This window comes from Budorcas taxicolor, chromosome 9, assembly GCF_023091745.1.
Source record: "Budorcas taxicolor isolate Tak-1 chromosome 9, Takin1.1, whole genome shotgun sequence".
Taxonomy (NCBI): domain Eukaryota; kingdom Metazoa; phylum Chordata; class Mammalia; order Artiodactyla; family Bovidae; genus Budorcas; species Budorcas taxicolor.
The window spans coordinates 90,875,162-90,888,118 of record NC_068918.1 but is presented as its reverse complement, the minus strand read 5'-3'; positions in this window follow the sequence as shown (position 1 = coordinate 90,888,118).

Genomic DNA, 12,957 nt, shown 5'->3' with positions numbered 1-12,957 from the left:
TCCGGTCCCATCACTTCATGGCAGATAGATGGGGAAACAGTGGAAACAGTGTCAGGCTTTATTTTGGGGGGCTCCAAAATCACTGCAGATGGTGATTGCAGCCATAAAATTAAAAGATGGTTACTCCTTGGAAGAAAAGTTATGAGCAACCTAGACAGTACATTAAAAAGCAGAGACATTACTTTGCCAACAAAGGTCCACCTAGTCAAGGTTATGGTTTTTCCAGTGGTCATGTATGGATGTGAGAGTTGGACTATAAAGTAAGCTGAGCACCAAAGAATTGATGCTTTTGAACTGTGGTGTTGGAGAAGACTCTTGAGAGTCCCTTGGACTGCAAGGAGATCCAACCAGTCCATCCTAAAGGAAATCAATCCTGAATACTCATTGGAAGGACTGATGTTGAGCTGAAACGCCAATACTTTGGTCACCTGATGCAAAGAGCTGACTCATTTGAAAAGACCCTGATGCTGGGAAAGATTCAAGGCAGGAGGAAAAGGGGATGACAGAGGATGAGATGATTGGATGGTGTCACTGACTCAATAGGCATGAGTTTGAGTGAACTCTGGGAGTTGGTGATGGACAGGGAGGCCTGGTATGCTGCATTCCATGGGGTCACAAAGAGTCAGACACAACTGAGCAACTGAACTGAACTGAACTGAACTGAAGACAATTCAAGGAATTTCTGAACTGTATTAGTAAAAAATTATATTAAAAGACTCACACATCCCAATATTCGTTGCAGCACTATTTACAATAGCTAGGACACGGAAACAACGTAGATGTCCATCAACAGATTAATGAATAAAGAATTGTGGATAAATTCCAAAGAATTAGTGGATAAAGAATATATGTCATGGAATATTACCCAGCCATATTACCCACTCAAAAAGAATGCATTTGAGTCAGTTCTAATGAGGTGGATGAATCTAGAGCCTACTACACAGAGTTGAGTAAGTCACAAAGAGAAAAACACATTTTATATGCTAATGCATACATATGGACTCTAGAAAGATGTTACTGATGAACCTATATGCAGCGCAGCAGTGGAGACGGAAACATGGTGAACAGAGTTGTGGACACAGTGGGGAAGGACAGGGTGGGATGAATTAAGAGTAGCATGGAAGCATATGTTACCATCTGTAAAATAGAGAACCAGTGGGAATTTGCTGTATGATGCAGGGAACCCAAATCTGGTGCTCCGTGACAACTCAGGGGTGGGAGATGGGAGGGAGGTTCAAGAGGGAGGGGGCATAAGTCTACTGTGGCTGGCTCACGTTGATGTATGGCAGAAACCAACACAATATCGCAAAACAAGTATCCTCCAATTAAAATAAATAAATTAAAAAAAGACAAATATGTGATTTGAAAAATTTATGCCAGTCAAATTATCCTTTAAATAACAGACATTCAAGTAATCATGAGCATTTTTAGAGAAAGTAATTTTCTAATCATGCTATAAGAAATTTTAAAGAAAAACATTCACTTATTTGACTTTCAGCCAAAGAGAAAGTGAAATACAAATTAAGAAAAATAAAAATGAAAACAAATTTGGTAAAAGTGATAGTTACTGACAACTGAATCCCTTTAAACATAAAACTTCAAAGAAATTCCATTAATTTTCCACTTTAAACTCAAATGAAATTACAGTTAATAATGTCATTTTAAGAATCATGCAGAGCTCTATGCTGGACTTCTGACTTGTAGAATGCACTTTAGTATATGGGTTATGTTTTAAGTGACTAAGTGTATTAAATGTATTAAAGGCATTAGGAAACAATTACATATGGTGAAATAAATTGGTTGATTTGGAAAAAAATTAAATTAGTCTTGTATTCTAGGTTAAGTTCCTTGGTCATAGCATGTTAATCTCTCCAAATATGTATAGATTATTTTGCTAAAATTTCAAAAAGTTCATGACAGACATTGGTCTAAACTTTTCTTTCCTTGCAAAGCTTTTACCGTTTCTTTTTCATACTAGGATCATATTGGTAGCATACTATGAGTTGGAAACATTTCTTATTCATAAATTTTCTGGAAAAATTTATGTAGAACTGCTATTCTTTCTTTAACATTTGATAGAATTTACCAGCGAAACCTATAGGCACAGCGAAACCTGTGCCTATAAATTTTACTGTAAGAAGGGTTTTTACTGTGCATTCATTTTTTTATAGATATACAACTATTTAAATAATCTGTTTCTTCCTAAATGAGATTGGCTAATGTATGTACTCTAAGAAATTTGTGCATTGAATCCAAATCTTCAAATTTATTGCCATAAAGATGCTCATTTTCTTATTATTCTTTGGATAGTTTTAGAATCTGTTGGTATCACATCTCTCATTCTTGATAATGGCAACTTTTGTCTTCTTTTTTCTCTCTCTTTAATCATTCTAGCTGGAAGTTTACCAATTTTATTGATTTTCTGAAACAAGCCGCTTTAGGTTTCATTGATTTTCTCTATTGTTTTTCTGTTGTATTTTATCTATTGTTGGTCTTGTCTTTATTTTATTCTTTCCTCTTCTTATCTACTTTTAATCTCTTTTTTTGTAATTTATAAAGGTAGAGGCTGAAGTTATTGATCTGACACTTTTCTTTGTTACTAATATAGGTATTTATTGCTATAAATGTTAGCATAAACCCTACTTTAATGGAATTCCACAAATCTTCATATACTATATTTTTATTCTTATTCAATTTGAAGTACTTTAAATTACCTTTTCAGAAATTCATCTTTGATCATGGGTCATTTCAATGTTCGATGATTTTTCTAAAGATTTTTCTGCTATTGATTTCTAATAATGTCATTATGGTTAGAGAAAATACCCTATACCACTTAAATGTCTTTAAGTTTATTAAGATGTGTCTTATAGCTCAGAGTATCATGTAGTTTGATGAATAGGTGCTTTAAAATACTGTTCTACTGTTTAGGGGTGGATTTGTCTGAATTTCAACTAGATTGGCAGCATTGCTTTTTTTCTCTATTTTCTTTCTGATTTTTTGTCTATGTCTTCTATCAATTATTGAGAAATGTAGTGAAGATTCTGAATGTAATTGCTAATTTGAACATTGTCATTGCTGTTTTATCAAATGTTTTTCATGTGTTTTCAAGCTCTATTATTCGATGCAAATGTGCTTAGTATCATTGTGCTTTTCCTGAATTGACTGCTTTCTCATTATGAAATGACTTTTAAAATCACTGGCATCATTCTGTTGTTAAATTCACTTTTTCTAATGCTACTGTCACCTCTTGAATTTTCTTTTGAATACTGATAGCTTTACCATAATGCATTTTTTCTGTATTTGACATTTTTTATTGAGGTATAGTTGATTTACAATATTATACTAGCTTCAGGAATGCAATATAGTACTTTGGTATTTTAAAAGACTATATTCAATACAAATTCTTATAAGATACTATATTTCCTGTGCTGTACATTATATCTTGTAATTTATTCACTTTACAGCTGGTACTTTGTACCGCTAATCCCCTTCTCCTATTTTTCTCCTTCTCATTCCACTCTCCCTTTTGGTAACTACAAGTTTGCTATCTGTGAGTCTATTTTGTTGTATTTGTTTATTTTGGCTTTTTTAGAATTTACATATATGTAAAAACATACAGTACATTTCTTTCTGTGTCTGATATATTTCACTAAGGATAATAACTTCTGGTTTCATCCAGTTTGTCACAAATAGCAAGATTTCACTTTTTACGGCTGTGTAATATTCCATTATACATATGTGTTTGTATCTGTGTGTTATGTAATAATTTCCACTCCTATGTCTAAAATGCAATAAGCCTTTCTCCATCAATGTCTAATCACTGTTAATGTCATCGAGTGTGTTTTTCAACTCATACATTGCAGTTTTATCTCTAGAACTTCAGTGTTTATCTTTGCATATCTACCATATTTCTACCTAACTTTTTGAACATATGATATATAATCTTGAGAACTTTTTACTCCTTTAAGATTTGTTTAGTGGGATCAGAGTGAAGTTCAGGGTAGGGCTTATCATTCCCTTCTACTAACAGAGGATCTTAGTTCTTTACTCAAACCCCCAAAATTATGAATTTGCATGGCTGCTTGCACAGGCAATATTCACAGCCTTTTGTAAGTGCTAGATATTCATTCCTGTAATCTTTCAGGATGACTTTTTCTTGGACCTTGAGCACTTTTCTTACACACATGTGGTGATTAGTCCTTTGCTGAATGTTCAAAGGGGGTTCTATGAAGGTTGTTGGGGTGTTGTCTATGGTACTTTCTGCTCATCTGTCCTGAAAACTCTCGCCTTCTTGATTCTCTGAACTCTCAACTCTGCCTTTTCTATGTAGGAAGTAGGAGGGGCTCAGCCTGAGCTCCCCTCCCTGTATCATGCCTGAGAGTCTTTCTTGACAGTTATCTGGGCAATTATTGAGTTTTCTTGAGTAGAGTTTTAAGTGATTTTGTTGGCTACATAGTCTCAGACTGCTTGGAAGATAGAATTTCAAGAACAGCTTCAAGTAAATTTCCTCCACTATTTTCATATTAATTCCATTCCATATCCATAACCACCACATGATGAATTTGAAGAGAGAGCAGTGAGGGTGTACAAATAGTGTTCAGTTGAAGCATCATTCCTGGGAGAACCATTTGAGTTCCTAGTGGTCCACAGAAAACTGAATTCTCTGTATCAAATATTTAAAGTCCTAAATTTATATAGAAGATGGGAAATGAATTCTTCATCAATTCTTTCTGGGTTTTCTTTACAGATGAGTTCTCTCTATGACTAAGAAAGCATTTCTTAGGGATTTGACAGAAACATCCTAAGGAAATTCCAGGAAATTGAAAGAAAAGTTTAAGAACAGCACCAAACAGATGTCTGGCCCTCCAAAGCCATTCTGTCTTGTTAGCAGAGAGGAAAGTAGCCTGTGTTTTTAAATTCCTGATAATGGTTATCAAGCAGAGTGAAGTGAAGGGACTTCCCTGGTGGCTCAGATGGTAAAGAATCTGCCTACAATGAAGGAGACTCAAGCTTGATCTCTGAGTTGGGAAGATCCCCTGGAGTAGGGAATGGCTACCCACTCCAGGATTCTTCTTAGGGATTTGACAGAAACGTTCTAAGGAAATTCCCGGAAATAGAAAGAAAAGTAAGAACAGCACCAAGCAGATGTCTGGCCATCCAAAGCCATTCTGTGTTAACTGGTAGCAGAGAGACAGATTCCCTGTCTGCTAACATTCCTTATAATGGCTGTCAAGCATAACAGTTCCTCAAAATAATGTCTGGCAGAAAAGCATGGAGACAACCAACACTTATCTCACATTTGATATTTAACCGCGTAAAGATTCTCTATTTAGAGCAGTTCAAGTCATGATATAAAAACCATGGCATTGCCCTGTTTGGATAGAAAACTTGGCTAGAGTAAGAAAAGAAAAACTGTAACCTTTCACTAAATGGGCAGAGAAAGCTAAATTTTCCTTGGTTGCAAGGACTGTAAAATCATGGGAGAGATTGTCCAGGCTGATGGTGCAATTGGTTTTCCTAGAGAGTAAATAGACCAGTCACCCAAGTATTCCGAAAATTAAGCTGCAGGTATGGCCTCACCTGCAGTGACGTGTGAACACAGGGAGCCCAAAGGGAGCATCCTTAAAAGGGTCAGCAGTTGGTCTTTGATGTTGGATTGAACCTTCCTACCACTGGCAAGCTTTATAACAAAAAAGGAAAATCTGTTTGAATAATTCAAGACAAGCTCACACGTCTACAGCTAATCAACAAAGAAGGAGCTGAACGACTAAGCCAACCTTTGACTGCAAACAAGAGAGAAAATAGGGCACAGCCAATCTCTGAGAAAATGTAATTTACAGTGGAGAGACCATTTGCTGCACCAAAAGAACTTGATGACCGCCCATGCAGGTACATTTTCAGCAAGGCCTCTTAAACAAAGCAAAGGGGCAACTTGCAGATGACAATCTATGAAAAGATGACTCAACACGTCTTTTCAACTAGAGCAGTTGTTTACCACATTTTGGAAATCTACAGGCAGCCTGGAAGAGGGTACAGCTTGAATGTTTCAGCGGAACAGCCTGTATTTTCACTTAGGGGTAAAGCATTTACAATGCAAAGGAAATGCTCTAGTGACCCAAGGGAGCTCTCAATGTTCCCTTAATGAGGGCAATTAACCACAATTTTTTGTTGTTGTTGTTCAAATTTTGCTACAAGTCTTAACTGATTTAGAAAGGAGAATACAACCTTTGGCTTAATAGAATCAGGGACAGATTGTGTCCGTGGAAAGGTTCAGTGGCATCACTTGTCCCCTACAGCAGGAATCATCTAGAGAGATACGAAGTTCATGGACTGTACGGATCTGGTCCACACTTTGCTGAGTTTCAGGATATTGGTTCTCTCAGAGAGAAATGTTTCATGTTAAACGGTGCCAGGTGGTTCAGGGTGGAAGAGGTATTTTAGAGACAAAAACAAAATTGTCACAGTATGAGCTGCTTAACTGATACAGAATTATCCTGTTTTCAAATGTTTGCAACTTGAATTCAACAACTAGCTTGAAACTTAAAATTTTGAAGGTTGATATTCACTGTATAATCTTCATAACAATTTTTAAAACAAGAAAAAAAAATGAAAGACACTATTTAATTCGAAGATTTCCTTTTACAGATGAAGGAAACAAAGCCCTGGAAGTCTAATGACCTGTCACAGTAGGGCACGCGTGTTAGCCGCCGGATCGCTGTTCCGGCTCCATACTCACCCCCACGACGCGGCTGAGGACAGAAGCGGCTGCGAGTAAATTGCGGTTGTTGTTTAGTCTCTAAGTTGTGCCCAATTCTCTGCAACCCCATGTTCCGTAGCCTGCCGGGCTCCTCTGTCCATGGGGTTTCCCAGGCAAGAATACTGGAGTGAGTTGCCATCTCCTTCTCCAGGGGATCCTCCTGATCCTGGAATCAAACCCGTATCGCCTTCATCTTCTGCATTGCAGGTGGATTCTTTACCACTGAGCCACCAGGGAAGCCCAAATTATAGTTGTCATTTCTATCAAAATAGTTTGGAGCCTGAGCTTCTTGTGAAGGCTCACTATTTCACCCTTTCAGTCCCAGGTGGCTCTAAGGGAACTCTATTCGCCATACCAAACCTCGAAGCTCCTAAAGGGCTGGCCTGAAATAACGTACTCTAAAATCTCCCTCCCTGGGTTCTAACTCTTCTAGGATGTGGTAGTCAGTTAGTCATTAAGTTGTATCGACCCTGGGACCCCACTGACTGTAGCACACCAGGCTCTTCTGTCCATGGGATTTCCCAGGCAAGAATACTAGAGTGGGTTGCCATTTCCTTCTCTGGGGGATCTTCCCAACCCAGGGAATGAACCCACATTTCCTGCTTGTCAGGCAGATTTCTTAGCACTGAGTCATCTGGGTAGGGTTTGGTTAAACTTTCTGAGAAGACGAGGAAGGAATCGTTTTAGAGACTGGTGTTCCATATAGTCTCTATCAAAACTACTCAACTCTGCCATGACAACGAGAAAGGAGCCACCGACGTCAACATACGAGCGTGCTGTGCTTCCATGTTTATGGGCATTGACATTTGAGTACCGCATCATTTTCACATACAATGAAGTATTCTTTCCATCTCTTGCAACCATTAATAAGCACCAAAAATATTCTTAGCTTTGGGGCTGTACTTAGATGGTATCAGGATTTGAGCCACAGCTGTAGTTTGTTGATTCCTATTCTAGCAGGTAATGGTGAACCTCTTGATAAAAAAAAGAAGAAGAAGATGAATCAGTAACAGAATGGAAAGTGCAGAGAACACTGTAGGCACTGGAGGGGGGTGTGAATCGCGGGCATGCGGCTGGACCTCGAGGAGCCAGGCTGACGTAAGAAGACCTCAGGCTCCTTCGGAAGAACGTTCACGCCCTGCAGCTGGGATGGCAAATACTGCCCCGAACAGCTGCTGTAGCCCTTCTTCCCCAGAGGCCAACTCCAAGTGAGCTTCCTCAAAGCACCCAAACAACTGTCTTCAAAATGCATAGGACTTTAATGAGTAGGGGCAGAAGCAGAGGAAAAGGTTTATTAGGCTTTCCTAGGCTCTTGCATGTAAGGGTGGGGAGGGTACAGTGTGACACTGAGAACACAGTGAGTGAAGAAAAGACATTTGAATGTTCAAAGGACCCACTGAGAGAGACACAGGGAGCCCTGCGCTGATTCGTGAGTGAGGAGGATGGAGACAGGTTAGAGGAACATCACAGAGCAGCTGATACAAAGCACAGCTACACTTCAAGAGATAACAAGTGCTTTCGTGCAATTAAAAGGAAGAGATGAATAGTGCAAGATTTTTATATGAAGTGCCTCTTTGGTGGCTCATTGGTAAAGAATCCACCTGTCAAACAGGAGGCACAGTTTCAATCCCTGAGTCATGAAGATCCCCTGGAGGAGGAAATGGCAATCCACTCCAGGATTGTTGCCTGGGAATTTCCATGGACAGAGGAGGCTGGCAGGTTAGGAAATCAACCCTGAATATCCATTGGAAGGGCTGATGATGAAACTGAAGATCCAATACTTTCTCCACCTGATGTGGAGAACTGACATTGGAAAACACCCTGATGATGGGAAAGATTGAAGGCAAAAGGAGAAGAGGGCAGCAGAGGATGAGATGGTTGGATGGTATCACCGACTCACGGACCTGAGTCTGAGCAAGCACCTGGCAGGAGTTCATGGGGTCACGAAGAGTCAGACATGAGTTAGTGACTGAAGAAAACCAGTGTTATTTAAGAGTTCCTGTTCTGTTTTATTTAAAAGCTGTATGATTCACCACATAAGAGATGGGGTAGAGAGAGGAGCAGGTGGTACCAAGCGCTGAATTCCATTTTCTCAATTCAAGTTCCTTCTTAACTTCAAAATTTCTCAAGTGCTGCACAACCTAATAGAACTTTTAACCATCTTTGGTTTTGTCAGAAAATGCTCTACACTGTGCTTTTTAACTAGATGACAGGGACCAATTAAATTAATGAGGCTCACAAAAGTATTTCCCTTGGCAAATGACAGGCTGTATTAATGTTTGCACAGTGCCGTTTTTGAGTGCTAAGCCTCTATGTTAAATGTCAGTGTCGCCCCAAATATCTCTGTGTGCTATTGAGGTCTACCAAACTATAGTTGGGCTTCCCAGGTGGCGCTAGTGATAAAGAATCTGCCTGCCAATGTAGAAAACATAAGAGATGTGGGTTCAATCCCCAGGCTGGGAAGATCCCCTGGAGGAGGGAATGACAACCCACTCCAGTATTCTTGCCTGAAGAATCCCATGGATGAGGAGCCTGGAGGGCTAACGTCCATGAGGTCACAAAGAGTCAGACACAACTGAAGCGACTTAGCATGCATGCACAAATTACAGTTATATTCTTGCCTGGAAAATCCCGTGGACGGAGGAGCCTGGGCTGTGTAGTCCATGGGGTAGCTAAGAGTCGGACATGACTGAGTGACTTCATTTTCACTTTCATGCATTAGAGAAGGAAATGGCAACCCACTCCAGTGTTCTTGCCTGGAGAATCCCACGGATGGGGGAGCCTGGTGGGCTGCCGTCTATGGGTCGCACAGAGTCAGACACGACTGAAGCGACTTAGCAGCAGCAGCAGCACCTGTGTGTGTGTGTGTGTGTGTGTGTGTGTGTGTGTGTGTGTGTGTATGCAATGTGCTGTGCTTATTCGGTACGCTGTGTCCATTTCTGTTGCAGCCCCATGGACTGCAGCCTGCCAGGCTCCTCTTTCCATGGTATTTTCCAGGCAAGAATACAGGAGTGGATAGCCATTTCCTCCTCCGAGGGATCTTCTCAATGCAAGGATCCAACCCACATCTCCCTCATTGGCAGGCAGATTCTTTACCACTGAGGCACTTGGGAAGACCATACACACACACACATGTTTTCAGAGTCAAATTTAATCTCCTGTTTCTATGCATAATGTAGATATACAGAGAGAATATGACATACATGAATATCATCTTCAAGTGAATCACCTCATTTAGTCAAATCTACTTTTTTATTAACAGTCTCTAGATAATCTTTTTCTCTACAATTAGTTATTTAATAATGACAAGTAAAATTTCCCAAATGATCACAAGAGTCTAAAAGATGATAAAAACATGTCTATTCACATCGCTTGAATACTTTAGTACTTTGATAGTGGTCTAATTAAATGCTTATTATAATCTTTCTGACATCATATTTACACTTTCTGTCAGTTGAAGAATAAAATCAGAGGCAAATAGCAAAGGCTCAGCAATCAGGAAGAAACCTTCATCTTTATTCTGGACAAAACGGAAATGAAATGTATGCTCTGTTTTGTGATTCCATCAAAATGGTGCAATTTTCTTGCAACATATGAGCACAATGTGTATTTTGAGGACTAGCTGAAGAACTGCAACTCTTTAACTAAGCTCTTTTGCAATATTATTTAAGACTGGAGATTTTCCCTAAACTAGGTTGTAATGTGGTTAAATGTCCATGCTACCTCATAGAAAACATCAAAATATAGATCCGTTGGTTTGCTTCAGCATCCAGGTGGCACCGGTGGTGAAGAATCCACCTGTCAATCAGGAGACACAAGAAACATGAGTCCAATCCCTGGAGAAGAAAACGGCAACCCACTCCAGTATTCTTGCCTGGGAAATCCCATGGACAGAGGAGCCTGGAGAGCTACAGTGGATGGGGTCCAAAAGAGTTGGGCAGAACCGCACGCACACATGCTGCATTGCTCTGCACTGTTCTTACCACACACCTGCTTCTTAACCTGCAGCTCTTAGGTCAGTAGTCACATGTGAGACTGACCAGACCCTCTACAGCCAAAGTGATTTTTCTCGTAAAAATATCTTTGATAGATCTCAGTGTATTCTGTATAGAAAATCATTACATTCATTGAAAAAAGTCACAACAATCGAATAAAAAAGATTTTTTAATACTGAATCTTTGAATTTATAGGCATGTGGAAAATGACTAATATGTTAGGGTGACAATGAGCCAATATCTCAAAGACTGCTTGACTTTTTAATTTGTTTTAAATGTAAAAATTCACTGAGTACATACAAGGAAAGCACAGGCCCAATTTTGGCATTCTAGTGAAATCCCAATTTAGATGAACTGATTATTTCAATGGAATATTGCACATTGTAGAATTATATTATGTTTCTATTAGATATATGGGTTTTAATTCTAATATGGGTACTTTTTAGCCTTTATAGTTACAACCTAAAGTAGTTGATTTGCTAGTCTTGCAAGATAGCTGCTAGTCTTGTTGAAAGATACAGGTTTATCTGGAAAAAAAATTTTGATAGTAAGCATTTGCCTTTACCTACAGGACAACTACAAACTGATACGTAAGTTGTTTCGTGTACAATTACTAAGCAGGAATTTACTCATACTAGTGTTTGGAATATGTAAACACCACATTTCTACCATTTATTGTGTAAGTTTAACTCACTATGCCCCAGGAAAAATTTACTAAAGCTGCAAAAGTGTCTTTGTTGGTTGCTAGTGTATTTCTAAGAACATGAAGTAGTAGTTTTAAGGCAAATTAGATTAGACAACTGGTAATAAATACATATGGAATATATTTGAGAGTTCAAAATGAATACATTTAGAGTTCTACTTTTGGCCCGGAGATAGTAAGATGATCCAGAATTAGCCTTCTATCATTAGCATCCAGAAACGGAGCAAACTACAGACACAGCTATATTTCAGGCGTTACGAAACAGGCAACCCTGACTGTGATCCCTGGGAGAAAGAGAACGTCACCCAGGGCTTTGCGCCAAGAAGCAATTTCCAAAATGCAGCAGAGGCAGGGAAGACCTCAAACAGACCCTGACACGCTTACAGATGCGAGGACGAAAAGCCGAGTTTGAAAAGACGGAGAGCCTAGAAGGCTTGAGACTGATTTCAGAAAGAAAGGAGTCATGCAGAGGAAGATGTCTAGATATCTATATAACAGTACTAATGAGTCCTCAGCAGAGTAGCAGTCTGTGTGTGGTAGGTACATCTTCACAGAAATGGACGAGAACAGCTTCTGAGCTGTTTATTAAAAAGAAACGCTGTCTACATGCGCTCAGTCCTGTCTGACTCCTCGGGACCTTATGGACTGTAGCTTGTCAGACGCCTCTGTCCATGGGATTATCCAGGCGAAAACACTGGAGTGAGTCGCCATTCTCTCCTCCAGAAGATCCTCCTGACCCAGGGGTTGAACCCATGTCTCCTGCATCTCCAGCACTGCAGGCAGATTCTTTACCACTGAGCCACAGGGAGAGGTGTAATAAGAACAATTTTCAGAGCTTACACAAGGTTAGCAATCAAAAGAATTCTCTCTTGCAGATTTACACACTTATATGAAATGCAAAACACCAATACACTTGAGAAGGAAAATAAAGCTATTACCTTAATTTAAACAAACAAACAAACAAACATGATTTTTGGTATCAGATAACAAGGCAATGACCAAGATAGTATGTTATTGATGCAATATTAGATAAATTGACCAATATAATGTAAAAGGAAACCCAGAAATAGCTCATACCCTTGAATTTTGATGAAGATGGAACTATAGTTTGGAAGGCATGGCTTTTCATTAAGTGTTCCTGGAACACTTGTACAGTAATATGGAAAAATAATAAGTCTTAATCCCTACCTCACAGAATACACCAAAATCAATTGCAAAATGATTTTACCCTGATATATAAAAAATACAGCATTAAAGCTCCTGAAATGCTTTTCTAGGATGACAGTATATTTATGTGAGTGTGGGATATGTGAAATCTTACAGGACAAAATATTCCTAGCAAAAAGGGCATAAAGGGATGTTTTAGACAACACTAAAATAAGTGTTCATTAAAATATGACTTTCAAAGAGTACACTGGCCAGATGCAAACTTTGAGATGAAATCTGTGGTATCTGCATTCAGTAAGAACTTGTACCCAGATACATAAAGACTAACCTCACCC